The following is a 16,717-nucleotide window of genomic DNA, read 5'->3' on the forward strand; positions in this document are numbered from 1 at the left end:
TTTCTAAGCTTATAAATTGGCAATCATGTTAAAGGGTAGTGCACAAATGCAGGGGAAATTGGCTTTTGAACATTTGTCCTCCACAACAGCTGAGGAGAAATCCATGTGAAGTTATTCATTAGTTTAATCTTCAAGAACACTTCAAGTCCAAGTCATCTGATTTTGAAAACTACTGTGATGTAATATTTGTATAATAGAGAAAAAAAGAAAGTTTCGATGCTTTAAGGACTAAGCCCATCTTTTTAATTGTACGTATTTTAGTTAACTTTAGACCATTACAATTTAACTGCTCACATACTTTCAAAATCTAGTATAGATCAGCATTGTTGTGGACAGAAAGTTACAGCAGCAGCTGTGATCCTTTCATTCCTTTTTTATCTCTTTGTAAGAATTATTAAATAAACAATCTAGGTCTGTGCTTATAAATTTGTTGGATTTATAATGTATAAATTTATAGCTATTTCTGTGCAAAGCTAAAAGTTATGTAAGAACTTTCCCCTCTTATATACCATTTGCAGAGGAAATATTTTATTGTTTAATTTTTAGAAAAAAATTAATGTTATTATTTATTTATTTATTTTGAGAGAGAGCCGGGGGAGGGGCAGAGAGAGACAGAGAGAGAGAATCCCAAACAGGTTCCGTGCTGTCAGCCTAGAGCCCAATAAAGGCCTGATCCCACGAACTGCAAGATCATGACCTGAAATGACATTCAGGACTCAGACACTGAACCGAGCCACCCAGGTGCTCCTAAAAGGAAATACTTTGATGTGATGGATACAAGTACCATCTAAACAAAAATAATTACAAAATGATTAACTTGTTTTGCTTTGGATTACTTAATTCAAAAGGGTTTGCCTCTTGAATAATTAAATCTTAGTCACTTTAGAAGATTGCCACATAAACATATGTGTGTGTGTGTACATATATGCGCGATTATATAGCTATAGTATATAGCGATATGTACTTCCGGAAATGTCTTCAGAACTTGAGGATGTTTAAGTGTATGCCTAACCAATTAAAAGCATTGTGTAATAGCTTGAAAAAATTAATTAAACATTTTTAATCATCAGAGACCAACTGCACTTTACACAAATTATAAGCTTGATGATCTGAGCATAGCAGGTGCAGTGGAGAACGTTTTGAAATATATAGTACTAATGAAATGAGCTTAATATTATACATATATAACTCATATAATCCTCATAACACCCAAGGATGAGGCGTCATGTGTCTATATTCATATTCTCTCAACAAGGGTGCTACTATTTAAACGCAAGAAGTCTGACTCCAGATTCTAGCATGGTATGCACACACATTATGAAAAAGTAAGTCATTTACAAGCTGTATCTTACTAGAAAAGTGAAAAAAAAAATCAATGTTAAGTGGGAATGGTCCAAAAGTACCTGACGAAGCAAGCCTACTTACACTGGACTGTTTATTCTAGCAAACCCTCAAATTTCCTAACCGAAACTTAACTACTGACCTATATCAATTTTACAAATAAAATACATAAAAAAGGTGCTCAGAAACACTTTTTTGATTAGCTGACAGCTAACATTTAAATAGTCTTAGCTATCTTGATAAGTAGAACAATTTACAAAGTGTTGCTGATATAAACCAGTCAAAAGGGTGTAACTTACCAAAATACATGTCAACCTATGATATGTAATAATGGATAGATGACTGGGGTGGCTCTAGATGGCAGGATTGTGTCTGGTGTAGAGGCTACAACATTGCATTTCGGATAGAAATAGATTAAAATCACTCATCAGGTATTGCAAGGGGTCCTATCAATAAAAGATACAAATTATAAACTATATAAAACAGGTGACAGTGCCCTCTTGAGGACGCTATTGAAATCTGACACCAGCTACCTATCCAAGAATCGTCCAAATAAATTGATATTCTTTTCTATATTGTGGAATCACTGCCTTTTATTTTTACAATTTTAAGATTATACAGTGCAAGGAAAGAAGTGTTCACACTGATTGTTCAAACTCTTCCCCAAAAAGCAGACTTTGTAATACTCACTGTCAAATTTAATGCCAGGATACAGATGGTGAGGTTTGGTTTCCATAACTGTAGGAACCCATATTGCAATAATTGAACATATAGAGAGCATCATGCATTGGTACTGAGGATGAGGATTTCAAGCCAAACTGTTTCACTAAACATCCACACTAAACTATAGCATCAGGAATTGTACTCAACCAAAGATTCTAAACATGGCGTCATTTGCACCTGCTTGCCATTCGGCCTATGGTGCCGTGATTCCGAACAGAAAGAACGTGATAGCCAGCCCGAATGTTTTATGAAACTCTGATTTAATTCTTTGGTCTAGATCCTCTATGTTTCCTACAGAAGTGAGGGTGCCCTCTGCTCTTCATATTATCACCTGGACCACACACACACACACACACACACACTCACACTACGGTTCCTCCTTAAATCTGTCAACATAAAAGATTTCCAATCAAAAATTGGAGTAATCTAAAAGAAAACTGCAAAGAAAAAAAAGAAGATAAAAGATAAAAATCAGTCTCCGTTGTATGAGAAGGACAGAGATTCAGAGATTCCACTTGGGAAAAAGTGTCGGAAATTAAGAAAGCAAGAAAACAGACTCTAGAGCTCAAATGATTTTCTTCCTAAAGTCACCGGGATTCCAGTGGGTCACTTGTGCCAGAACAAATTCATAAAGTGCCTGGAAATTACAAGTCAGTCATTTGTAGGCTGGCTTACTTCCTGAAAAATCTAGATCTTTATCCAGATTTCTTCTATGGAAGATATATGAAAGAGGTGAAAGCTAAAATAATATGCTTAGGAGGGAGTCTCCAAACCTTGGTAGCTGGATATCAAACCTGAGGCAAAGAAGCAAGAGGCCAAAAAGCCACTGCATTTTCTTTGTTCATTTGAATTTCAGCTCTGGAAAACTGCTCTAAGCTCATTAAAAAAAAAAAAAAAAGCCAATAAATTATCTTGGAGATTCTTTTATCATCACTTGTTAAAACAGCAAAATTATATTAGTAAGAACACTAACATATTTTTATTTTCACCATTTAGTGTTAGGAATTACTCAGTAGTTTACAAACATGGTAATAACTTATCATCTTGAGCATGATAAATGATTATTATCTTTTAAAATCCAAATAAAGGCATAACATTGAGAGTCTGTGGGTCCCCAGCATGAAGAAACATAGAAATATCAATCTGCGGAATAGGAAACCAGTATCTTGTTAGTTTTTTTTTTTTTTTTCCAGTTTATTAAATATGTTTGGGCTGCTGCTAATTAAATTAAGAAAGAAAATGAGAAAGGAGGAAGCATGATAGATATTTCTCACAGTATTCCTATTTTTTGCGGAAATATGAGGTGTGAAATTACAGCACATTGATGTAAAAAAAAGTTCAGTTCTCAAATATTTCTCAGTAGAGTTATACCTTTTGGCTTTTCTCTGCACAACCTTGAACAAAAACTCTGGAATCCACTTTGTTAATGCTGAGAACACCTGGCCTTCTGTACAACATGCTCATTTCTTGCCACCCCTAAAATGTGGAGTCTGCCATATTCCATGAAACTTCTCATTGTTTTGTCTCAATGACAGGCCCACTATTATTATTTACTTATTTATTTCTTTAAGTAGGCAGAAATTGTCGATTAACAAAACTGCTACTTTCAGGTATGGGGTTCATTTGAAACTGCCTCTTCTTTCCTTTCTAATCAGTAGATATCTGTAAAAACTGTGAACTCCACCCACAATCGCCATTTTCCCGTGTTTCGTACACTATTTAGCTCCTTACACTTTGACCTTTGCCTTATCGTGCCAAAAATGTTCCTTTGGAATTTTACAAGGTGTACTTTACAAATTCAGTAGCCTTCTCAGGTCTCATCCACTCTTAATCTCCTGAAAACTTTGAGAGAGGTGAAAAATCCTTGGCCTTCAGGACATCGTGTTGTGTCAGGTCTTACCTCCACCCCTCCCCCATATACACTCGAAGCGTCATCCTTCTCTGTAATATTTCTTCTGCTCTCCTCTAGAAGAGTTGTTCCACGGCTTAAAACATCACTTGCATAAGGACGGTTTGTGTACCTGGATTTCTAAAGGTATCTGTCTTAGATTTTAATGTTTTTTTATTCCCCATCCTCTCTCTATTCTCCTGATCATCTGCGTATCCTTAAAATATGCTTAAATACCTCCAATATTATAGCAAAAGTAAAATACATCAAATGCCTCCATAAATCATTCCTCTATCTTCTGTTCTTTAAATGTTTTAACGGCCATCAAATCACCAAGAATTTTCTTGGGAACTTCCCTTTACTTTGTCTTTCTTAAATTCGCTATCGTATTTCATACATTTTATTTCTTTACTACCTTTCTCATATGTAAGTTCCTTTTATATTGTTACTGCTACCTGTTTTCATACTCTTCATACCTTTCTTATAGAAATATTGTGATACCTTCTACAGAGCCTTCCGCCTGTCTTTCCTCACTCCACTTTATTCTGTGTATGGCTGTCAGATTAGTCTTTCTAAAGCTGAGAAATGTACAACAACCTGCCACGGCATATAAGTTAAAGTCCAGTTGTCTTAAGCTGACATATGAGACCTTGTATGATCTGGCCCCATTTTACCTTTGCAATAGTTTGTGTGTCCTGTGATCACTCAATTGTAATATTCCTTGACAGAAGTTTGGTTGGCTTTTTTTCCCACCTTTGTCCACCTTTCCAAGCTATCCCTGCCAATTGCAATGCCCTTCTCAATGTTCATGTATCCAAATTCTGTTTTTCTTTTCCTGCATGTGAATGGCATTTACTCGGTGAAAACGTGTTTAACCCTCAGCCATAAAAGACAATGCAAGTTATACTACTCTAAGCTTTGTGCGCTGTTTTCTCTCTGCATTATTTTATTGAGAGCCATCTCTTTTTTTCTAGTGTCCACAACTGAATATTATCTGTGCTCTTCTTATGGTAGTTATTATACTTTGCTGAACATCACATTTATTTTTGTGTCATTTTCTCCCCCCAAAGAGTAAAATCCTTAAACTTAGCAGCCATATATTTGCCTTCTGCAATGCTTAGTTTAGTGCTCCAAAGAAAATAGACTTGGGTTAATTTACAAGTGTCTGTTTACTTGAAACAAACTGCATAAACTATTCATAACTAGGATACATACATACATATATGTGTGTATATATACATACATATACATATATATACATACATATACACATATATATACACACATATATATATGCACACCTATATATACATATATGTGATGGTTTTGATGATTTACTGAAACACTATTCACCAAAAAGAGTCAAATACCCTCCACGTTAATGTAATTAACAATCATCAATGCAACATGCAAAGATCCAAAGGAAATTAGACACTTCTGCTGGGAAAAGTCTCTGGAATGAGAATATCTGACTTATTGCTGTTACTGTAATAATTTGATGACTACCAGGGAAAACATTACTAGGCTTTGCTATCTTCTGTTCTTACCTAAAAACAGAGAAGAAAGAAATGGCAATTGCTCAAAATATATGAGTATAAATGGAGACTTGAAACACTTGCGTATATTCAATGATAGGAATAACTGAGTGCTCTACATTTCTACATTATGGAGAGAGGTTGCACACTCAGCTGGTGGAAACCTCGGAGCCCTAACTCACTAAACACTCTGTGGGTCAGCAACACTAGTATCTAGTTGCAGCGAGAATGCTGCTTGGATGCACATGGTCACCTTTTTGATTAACTTTCCTATATTCCCATTGCTACCATTTGTCCTCTGTTGCACATAACTCTCTTGAAGGAAAAAAACAAATAGTTCCGTGAAAAGAAAGCTCATTTTATTCTTGGTTTGGTTTTAGGCCCTTTAGCTAGCTTTTATTTATTTCTTAGAAATATTTAAAAAGTGCTTTCATAAAGCAGAATTACCTGTTAAAAATAGCTCAGATCTCTCCATGGCATTTCTACATCTTCAACATGAGGAACCATATTGATTGGGCTAAAAAGCCACAGAAGCAAACTGGAAGTGCTTGTTGAGGGGAAATTTTCCTGCCCTAATGAAAATGCAAGTAACTAACAGAGTAATGCCAACTGAAGCAATGGTCCGCTTGGGGGCAATTCCCTTCTTTGTAGGACTGCTCAATGCAAGACTTTAGTTGGAGAGCAATGCTACGCTTCTTCAGGGCTCTTCCTAGAATTGCATGGCTTTGCCAGCACTCAAGACTCCATGCTTTGATTTTCATTAGTGAGGTTAAAATTTGTAGCTGTGATAATTAACGGTGACTGGATTTCAACGTGTTAAACAAGGAGCTTCCTCTTAAAATGGACTGAGCAGAAGAAAGGGAGGTGAAGAAAAATAAAGTACCAGCATCTGGATATTAAGTCAATGTTCTGCTAGAACATTTTCATCCCTCCTGGAGCATACCCAGAGGAATAACCAAACAAACCATTACAATAGTAGGTAGAGAGTACCACACACTAGATAATCCCCTTGTAAAGAAGCAAATTTCAGAAGAAAATGTATATTTCATCTTATTTCAATAGGATTTGGTTGTAGCGTTTCATCCTAACAGTCATATAAATGGATGAACAAACACAAAACAAAATCCCTATGGAGTTATTGTTCTAAACTTGTTTAGCATTACAGAATTTTAAAGTTTAATCATGAATATTATAATGCAAGCCCTGATAAATGGAAGCTTATACTACCAAAAATCTCTTGAACTGTTCCTTTATCAGAATGTCATGAAATTTTTCCTGGCCTCTCTCCTCAACTCTATCCCAGTGTGCTTTTCTGGTCTAGGGATGTTCTTATCACACATGTTATTTGAATGATGCCTCAGGAAAAATACTTTTTAGAACTAAGTGACATATGATGTAGTTTTTCTTAATTTGACTTTTTGTTTCCAAACTGAAAAGTATACAAGAAACGATTTACCTGGGCAATTTCGGTCTTTAATGACAGTATTTTAGCTTAAATGATCCAGAATATGAGAACATTACTAAATTTTGAGGATGATTGATCCTGCAGTGGTGAAACCTACCTGATGAATTGGTAAAGGACCACACTTTTGCCTTGTTTTGATTTAGCCAACCTAACCTAAACTCAAGAAGCATTTCCATTTTCTGATTGATAGTGGATATGCTCTATGCACTCAAGTCCATTCTTTCAATTAATTCAATATGCCAAAGTGATTTAAGTCATGGTATATGTACAATTTTTAAGTGAATCTATTTTTATAGCAAAAAAAATTAAATGCATTCTTTCTTTTTTATGAATGTCACACACAATTACTTCAGTGAAAAAAAGAGACAAAAGTTTGTCTCCGTTTACATGAAGTTCTACAACACAATAGGTAGGTACAACTCAGGAGACAGTAATATAACTCACAACAGTGATTGCTGAGATGAGTCAGGGACCGGTGGGGTGGGAGGGAGACTGGAAGAGAGACTGCAAAAAGGCAGTGGGAGATTTCCTGAGATGATAGAAATATTCTATAACTTGATTCCCATGGAGGTTGTAAGGGTATATGTTTATAAGAACTCACCAAAATATACAATGAAAAAAAAACCTGCATTGCATGTTAGTTATACCAATTATATCTTAAAAAGGCTGATTTATTTTAAAAACAGACACCCAGCTCTAGCCATTTGTTCTCCTGACACTGAAGGCAGAACCACATAACACCAGAACACTTTGGAAGCTCTGCTTATATCAAGCCAATGATTTTTAAACTGAGTGCAGATTCTAGGTTAGGGGAGCATGACCTCAGTCTCAGCCCCTCGCAGTTCTGTCTGTCGGTTAGGCATTAATGTATGTACTTATCTTGCTTTGACAATATTCATCGGACTGTCGCTTCTAATTTACTCTCCCTGCTTAAAAGGAAATGTGGCTGATTTTTTTTTTTTTTTTTAGCTATGAAGTGTGCTTATACACACACACACTCTGTTCCAGAGATTAGAATAAGGGTCAGAAAATGGGAGGCATTAGGAGGTAAATTTGGGTCTGTAGAGAAGAGGCATCAGAGCTATAAACTGTGGACAACAGATTGTCCTCCTTTAAGACATGTTCTTTCTTCTGGAGGAGGAAGAGTCTTCAAGAGGCCTTCAGCCTTTTGAATGGTCTTAGGTTCACATCCCATGACAGAGGAAGTAGTCATGAAGAACACTCAAAGAGCCTCATACTTTCACAAAATATAGTGACCTCTAAAATACTAAAGGCAAATGCTAAATTGACTCTATGACTTTGCTGTTTCAAATCACAGAGTACAATAGCAAGTATCTTGTGATTTTTAGGGTCAAGGATGCACAGGGAAATGGAATCACAACTCTGAGGTGTTACTACTCATGATAGTTAGCATTTCCTTTGCACTTATGAATAGGTGCTGTTCTAAGTACTCGGTGTATGTTATCTTTACAAAAGCTGTATGTAGTAATTTACTATGGTCATTCCTGTGTAACACACAAGAAGTCTGTAACTCAAAAAAATTACGTAGCTTATCCTGGCTTTAGCAGTAGATCTGAGGCTGAGCTGGAATTTTAAAATGGATAGGCCCTAGAATCCTGAATAAGAGTACACACAGGGACACTGTTAGTTATAGCAAAGAAGTGGGAATAATTCTAATCTCCATCAGTAGAAGACTTGATAAGTAAACTCTCATATAGACCTTTAATGATATACTACATACAACTGAAAATCAATTAACCACAGCTATCCATGATAACATGGATTAATCTCATAAGCAAAATTTCTGGTAAGGAAAAAAAGTCACAGAAGAATATATAAAGCACATAACATCTATATGCAATTCATTAATGGAAAATTTAAAATAGTATGTTTTTTTTTGAAATATGTATTTGTTAAAATTATAATGAAAATAAGATGTCAACAAATTCTATTTATTTTCCATGTTATTTCTTATTGCATCTCAAATAGAGTTTCAACTACCTTTGTGTTCATTTTGCTTATACTGATGCCTTTCATCACTAAGGAAGAAATAATATTCATTATTTTCATCTCATATTTTGTAATTCAAATAGTATATTTTAATGAATGTTTAGGTTTATAATGAGTAATGTAAGTAGTAATTACACTAAAGTTTTAACAAACTATCAAAAATTAAGCATATAGGACCATGGTTTAAAAAGGTATGTTTCAAGTTCCTTTGCTAGTAATAAATATCTATAAAGCCCGATATAGAATGATTTACTAGACCTCAGTTTGCTCTAAATTTGTCCCCAGGGTCAAGCAGTTTGGCTAAATCCTTGAGAACACCCTTCTTTTCCATATCTTATAATTTAGTCTCGACAACTAGATCTCTGCTTCGACCAGATTTCTATAATTGCAGGCCAGGCTTGCTCTCAGAAGTCTTGGCCTGGGCCCCAACCATCTGCTCCCAGACACGATTGAATCCATTTACTTGCTTGCCTGAGTTCTGAATATAACTTGTTGCTATCTTCCTTTGTGAATGGAATCAGATCATAAGCTAGGAAACCCATGTACTCATCATCTACCTGTCTGATTGGGCCATTGTCTCCTTCCATCAATATACCATCAGGATATTACAGTTCATCTGAATTTCCACCATTGAAAGTAAAATCCCCACTGCACATGCTGGCCACATGGCCCAGAAGTGGTAGGAAAAGTAACAACTACCTACATATTCTTTGGAGAGCACTATTTAGCATTTCTTCCAGAAACAAAGCAATAGGTAAGAGAGAATGATTGCATTCAGTATGAGAAAGCAGAAATATTCCCAAATAATGTCAGCTATAGCTTTTTTTTTTAAAAAAGCATTTCTTCAGTCATTTCATTGAGCAGCATTTAGAGACTCTTGGATGTTTTAATCATTAAAAAATACAGAGATGAATAACACATGGCCCATCATGGAACTTGGCTAGAAATGCCATAGAAATATGGAACCAGAGCAGTAGGACCAGGGGAACTCAGTTCTAGGAGATCTCATGATATCTAACTTGAATCATGAATAATATCAACAGTGTCAATAAAACTAGCAAATAATTGCTGTCCCATTACTATTTGCCAATAATTCAGTGAAATGATTTCTAACTATTATTTAATTTAATTCCCAAAAGATTGTTAGGTTACCCTGTTATTCCCAATATACAGGCAAAGAAACTGAGTTTCAAGAGAGATCAGGTAAGAGGTTGCAAGGATAGAGAACAGGGCATAGAATGGGGCTGAGTTGGGGTTGCGAAATGCAGAAAATGACACAAGATAATTAAGGACTAACTAAAGTTAATTCAAAATGAAAGAGATCAAAAGTAAAGATGGCCATAAATATGGAATTTTATTTTTTTAATGTTTATTTTTGAGAGGAGAGAGAGAGAGAGAGAGAGAGAGAGAGAGAGAGAGAGAATATCTGAAAGAGGCTCCAGGCTCTGAGCTTTCTTCTGAGCTGTAAGCACAGAGCCAGACACGGGGCTTGAACCTCCAAGCACAAGATCATGATGGTCTGAGCCAAAGTCGAACGTGTAACAAACAGAATGAGACACGCAGGCGCCCCAAGATGGAATTTTAAAGGTTTAATTTAGAGTTGTTACTGCAGTAGAGTGTTTTGCATGTGATTCATTATGGAGAAATATTTTTAATGAAAGAATGAGTATTACAGGGTTTGCTCCCTAACTCAATTTTCTTCTTTGTAATTTAACAAATTTAATATATATTAAAATATTAGTTTCAAAGTCTTTTGGAGATGGAATCTACTATTATTGCACATTTTAAGTACTATTATTTCTCAGCTTCCATATTAAGTGAAAAAGACCAAATAGTATGGAGGAAAATTCTGATTAAGCAACTGTTTTAATTAAAACTATATGATGCAAAAGGCATTTGTAATACTTTATAAATTGTCTTATCTTAGTGCTTCCTCAGGTTTTGTTCAACTTCAAGGAATGAAAAGCATATGAATCCAGAGAGCATTTTCCCTAACAGGAAAAAAATCAAAGATGAAAGTCCACCTACAATTTTTATGTACGTATGCCAAAGAGACACTTCCCATTATCATAAACATTTTACTAAATATGTCCCAAATAGTTACACATAAACATTTTAAGATCATTCATATGCCAAAAAGAAAAACCCTTCCACATCCTGAAGGAACTTTAAAGAAAATATATTTTAAAATAATAAACTGCTTCCCATTTTCCTCTATTACATGATTATCTGATGTCAGATACTTGTCACTTAGTTGTAGACTAATTACATGGCAGCACCATCATCTGGAGAATTATATTCTAACGCCATGCTTACCTACAAGTAATTTGCATGCCACCTGTTCTTTGGCTCTGTGGATGACATCAGCCACTGCAGAAATGGAGAGGGAAGGTGTTATTAAGAAGCGTAGATGTTCTCTGAGGTCATATTGAATTGATGCTACAGAATAAGCTAAGGACAAGCACATCTCTTACTGGAAGGGATGCCATCACCATGTTTTCTGCCACAAGAGACACGGATTCCTAAAGAACCTCATCGATCACTTAAGGAAAAGTGACTTGAATTCTAATTTTCTTCTCCAAGTATCTGCTTTGAAATATCAGAAAAGCTGTTGATTCTCTATGCCCCAGTCTCCCTGTCTGAGTTGAGGATGTGATCTCCCACACTGGAAGGGTGTAATTAATTAAGGTATAAGCATTTTTCAACCTGTGGATGAAGGTAACAGGTGCAAATTACCATTTGAAAGAGTGATTCATGTCACTAAGACTAAATGCTGACTAGGGAGGCTTAAATCAACCCTATTTGAAGTTCTATTATTTTTTAAATGCTGACAGAGAATTCACACTTACATACAGCACTGCACAGATAAGATAGGCTCCCTGCCCTCTGGGTCTGCCATTTCAGTGAAACAGATGGCGAGATTGCAGAATGAATGTGGAAGCAATGGGCAGGGAAATGACGATAGATTTTTACAACCCTAAAAAAGTTCCCGAATAGCATTACCAGTAGGTAAATGAGACTTAGATAATGGCAATTTCTAAATTCAGATGTTTCTCTGAATTTCTGAAAAGGCATTGAGCAGCAAGGCTCTGGTGGTCCTCAGTCTAAAAATGTGTTTTTAAAATAAGCATCACACTCATGCTGATATTTAGAATCCAAGGTGAAAGTCAAATGTTGAAATGTTTTAATGCACACAATTGTTGTTTACATCATAATTGCTGTTAACATATATTACTAATGGTGAGCAATTATTTCCCTTTTTAATTAAGCAACTTTGCTGTGTCCCTGAAGTTGATTATGAGGGGAGGTAATTTTCTGTGAAGAGAAGCATTTTAATGCAGTGCCTTTGAAGCCCAGGTCCAATTCAGTGTGGAGTGGGGGAACAGATGGATAGGAGGGAAGGGAAGGTGATGGAACATTATGGGAAATTGGGCTAATGGGAATGTGGGGCAACTGATGAAAAAGAATGGAATATTCTCTTAAACTGTAAAGATGTCATGGACAAAAAAAGGAAAGTACATGCAATAGGTTTCTAAGAGGAAGACTTGAAAACCCAACTGAAGTCAGACTTTGAAGAGAGAAAAATTGATCACGAGGAATATGATCAGGGCAAGACAGTTGAGTTGAGTTTTGGCTGAATGGGATCAATCTAGATAGGTTTGGAAATAAAAGAACCAGAACTACAGAAAAGCTGACAACTGAAGAGGAGAGGGAATGTAAAAAAGGAGGTGAGAGCTTTAGGAAGCATAGGCAGTGGGAACAAAGGATTGGGTAAAAAAAAAAATGTAAAAACAAACGGCAGGCATTAATGCCTGCAATTGTTACACTGGGTAGGCACATAAGGGGCAATGTGTGAGTCAAAAGAATTGTAGACAGCTTAATATCTTGTATTGAGTTTTTGAAGCCGATGTGGATTCCAGCTGTGTAACCTCACGAAATTGGGGTTAGCACACAGAAGCAAATTCTACGGCAAAAATAATCCTCTCTGCCACGTCTCCCCATCCCTTGCTCCTTTTTTACTATATAGTTCTTTTCTTTTAAGTTTATTTATTTTGAGGGGGAGGGGGAAGTACACGTGCATGTGGGGGAGGAACAGAGAGAGGGAGAGACAGATTCTCAAGAAGGGTCCATGCTGTCAGCACAGAGCCCGATGTGGGGCTTGAACTCACAAACGATGAGATCATGACCGGAGCGGAGATCAAGAGTCAGCTGCTTAAAAGACTGAACCACCCAGGTGCCCCATATATTTTTATTTTTAAACAAAATATACTGAAATACTACTTTTATTATCAGGGTAAAGATATTTCTTTCTCAGCACTGTTGTAAAAGACATTTTATAACTGTAAGCAGTATATTATTAGGTTGCTGCAGACGGTCTGATAATGTCTGCTCAAATGCCTGCTATTTGAGTTATCGCTTGTGAGGCCCATCACCAATGGACTCATACAAACACCTTTCTATTGGCTTTACATAGCATCAAATTAAAAAAATGAATAAATAAGAGGAACTTTAAACTTAAATATCATTATTATTTCGCATTTAATATTTACACTGCATTTTTGGGAACCCATCTTTTGGGAAAAAAAGATAATATCACTTTAAAATCATTTGTTCTGTAAACATTTTCTGAATGCCTACACACACACTAAGTATTGAATTAACCATGTTTCCTATCCAAAGGTAGCCTTCAAGAGAAGACAAGAGAGAGGAATTTCAAAGGAAAATAATAAACATTATTAACCTAAAATCTATTTGCTATTTGTTACTGTCTATTAAACAGACTCTAACATAAAACGCTTTTTACAGCAAAACTCAGATCTTTCGATCTCATATAAAAAGCAGGTTCGACATTTAAATTTTAGTTTTAAAATAATTCGTGTTGACTTGACAACATGTGTAAAGATTGAATGTTCAAAATGCGAGATGTTTTATTTCCTAAATCCAATCGCATTCATATGTTGCTCAAGGTTCATTTGCTTTTTGAAAGAGAATATGGGCCATTTGAGAACTCGCCAGATACATGGTATTATATATAATATACACATGCATAATTCTATAATTAGAAGCCAAGCCTTTTAAGAGGAGTGTACATCTGATAAAAAGTTTCTCTGATCTTCAGAAGTTGTTTATCTTAAGTTGACACATACAGATAATCACAGAAAAAAAATTTTACTAAGGCAGATACAGTACAACTTTTTTAAAACTTAATTGAGAATGAAACAAGTAACTACATTTTATCTTGACTCTTTCTGAGGTTGAGCAACAAAACTAGTTAGCCCTATACAGATACTATACTCTGCTTATGTGTAATTAAAATAATCATGAAAATGTCATAAAAATAATTAAATACTTAGTAGAAGAAAGTCATGCCACAATCATGAAAGTCTTCTAGTATGTATCTGAGGAAACAATCTCTTCTTCTTTGTAAATAATTTTGAAGGAAGCTGGAACATAATATTATGTTTCCAAGGAGATATATGACCATGTTTTCAAATGCCTTGTTAATTTCTTTACACTAAGAAAGGAAGAAATATTTCAGAAGAATGAAGCCTCTTGAATATTTGAAATAATATTTTCTAAATAATTACAGATATAGTTTGTATTCTATCAGATGTGAAACGTTTTTATTAGTGGAATTGGAAGGCCAACAAGTAAGAGATTGCAATGTTGTAACCTGGCTTCAAGTTTGTTCACATCTGGTAGTAACTTATCTTTCCAGACTTCACTTACCTTACGCTTATAGGCACAGTCTATACCTCAGGCAAACTAGACCTTTTGTGATATCCCAAAGATCCCACTCCTACCATTTGGAATGTTCTTTTTTCTAGGGTTCTCAAACTTTGGATACTGAGAATTTGGGCCTGGCATTTCTTTGTTGTCGACGGGGCTGTCTTGTGAATCACGGGAAGTTTAGTAACATTCTTGACCTCGACTCATTAAATGCCAGTTGCATTTCCCCCCCAGTTGTCACAAACAAACATATCTCCAGACACTGCCAAATATCCCTCGGGGAAAGGGAGAATATGGATCAAAATTGGGCTCTAATAGGAATTACTGTTTAATCCCTTGGTACCTAACTTGATTAAATCTTAACTATTCGCCTTCTAGATCAAGATCGAATATGATCTTCACATCCTCTTATACTAACCTTTTTCTAACAATCCCAGTCTTCTTTATATTAGAAGTACTTATGTACAAATCTTATCTATATCATTAGAACAAAATCTGGCTAAATGTTGGGATCATGCATTTTCTTCCTTGGTACCTCTAAGAAAGCTTTCTTGGAACAATGTCCTATACCTTTTAACTGCTCAGAATTTGTTGAGCATTTATTCTATAGCAGTCAATAGTACTATCACTAACATATTCTGAGCCTTTATGTCACTGTCTGTACTACAGATTTTTGAAAAAGCAAAACATGGTTGGGGCACCCAGGTGGCTCATTAGGTTAAAATGTCTGACTTTGGCTCAGGTCATATCTCACAGTTTGTGAGATAGAGCCCCACATAGGGCTCGTTGCTGTCAGCCCGGAGCATGCTTTGGATCCTCTGTCCCCCTTGCTCTCAGCCTCTCTCTCTCTCTCTCTCTCTCTCTCTCTCAAAAATAAATAAATGAAACTTTAAAAAAAGAAAAAAGAAAAACGTGATTAATATTAACCAATCTGAAGAACGGTACAAATTTTCTTCCTATTTATTTATTTATTTATTTATTTTTCGTTAAAACTGGTAAGTCATTGCTGCTGAATTCGGTAATGGTAATGCTGTCTTTTTTTCTCTGCAGATAAAGTTCATTACTAAACAAATTAGCTTTTCAATTACTGCTGCTAAGCCATAAGTAATTGGAATTCACTGAAAATTTCATAGTCTTTTTTTTCCAGTTGTTCTCTTCTAAGCACCAACAATTTAAAATAAGATGAAGTTAGGCTGCTCATGATTAAAAATACATATATGAATAAAAAAATGAAACGTGACTCTCAGCCTGAAGACAAACAATTTAGATAACAAATTTCAACTTTTTTTTTTCCTATTTTTCTCCCTTTTTTCTTTCTAAGTCTATGGCTAAGCCTTGTTAGTGTTTGCGTAAGATTCTTTTTTTTTAATTTTCTAAATGTTATTTATTTTTGAGGGAGACGGAGACAGAATGCGAGTGGGTTGGGGCAGAGAGAGAGGGAGGCACAGAATCTGAAGCAGGTTCCAGGCTCCGAGCTGTCAGCACAGACCCTGATGCAGGGCTCGAATTCACTAGCTGTGAGGTCATGACCTGAGCCAAAGTCAGATGCTCAACCGACTGAGCCACCCAGGAACCCCTTGGGTAAGATTCTTAAAGCAGAACTTTGGTTTGTTACCTGTAGTAGAGCAAATAACTAAATGTCTGGCTCTATCATATGAGAGAAAGCATAATGTTTTAGGACTAAGCACTAACTAATTGCTGAAATAAGGTCTGAAAGGGAAGACAAACAGAATGAATGAGGTTTTGAATCACATGTAAAATTAATGGTGGGGCGCCTGGGTGGCGCAGTCGGTTAAGCGTCCGACTTCAGCCAGGTCACGATCTCGCGGTCCGTGAGTTCGAGCCCCGCGTCGGGCTCCGGGCTGATGCCTCGGAGCCTGGAGCCTGTTTCCGATTCTGTGTCTCCCTCTCTCTCTGCCCCTCCCCCGTTCATGCTCTGTCTCTCTCTGTCCCAAAAATAAAAAAAAATAAAAAAAATAAAAACAAAAAAAAACGTTGAAATTAATGGCTAGGGAAGTCTTTAAA

At 35.9% G+C, this 16,717-nt stretch overlaps 1 protein-coding gene across 9 annotated transcripts in view; it reads right to left on the bottom strand.

Annotated features, from left to right (window-relative positions):
* Positions 1-16,717, bottom strand: part of PCDH7 (protocadherin 7) — a 424,505-nt gene that overhangs the window by 103,111 nt on the left and 304,677 nt on the right. The gene's annotated exons all lie outside the window — the stretch shown is intronic.

This window comes from Neofelis nebulosa, chromosome 3 (genome assembly GCF_028018385.1).
Source record: "Neofelis nebulosa isolate mNeoNeb1 chromosome 3, mNeoNeb1.pri, whole genome shotgun sequence".
NCBI lineage: Eukaryota > Metazoa > Chordata > Mammalia > Carnivora > Felidae > Neofelis > Neofelis nebulosa.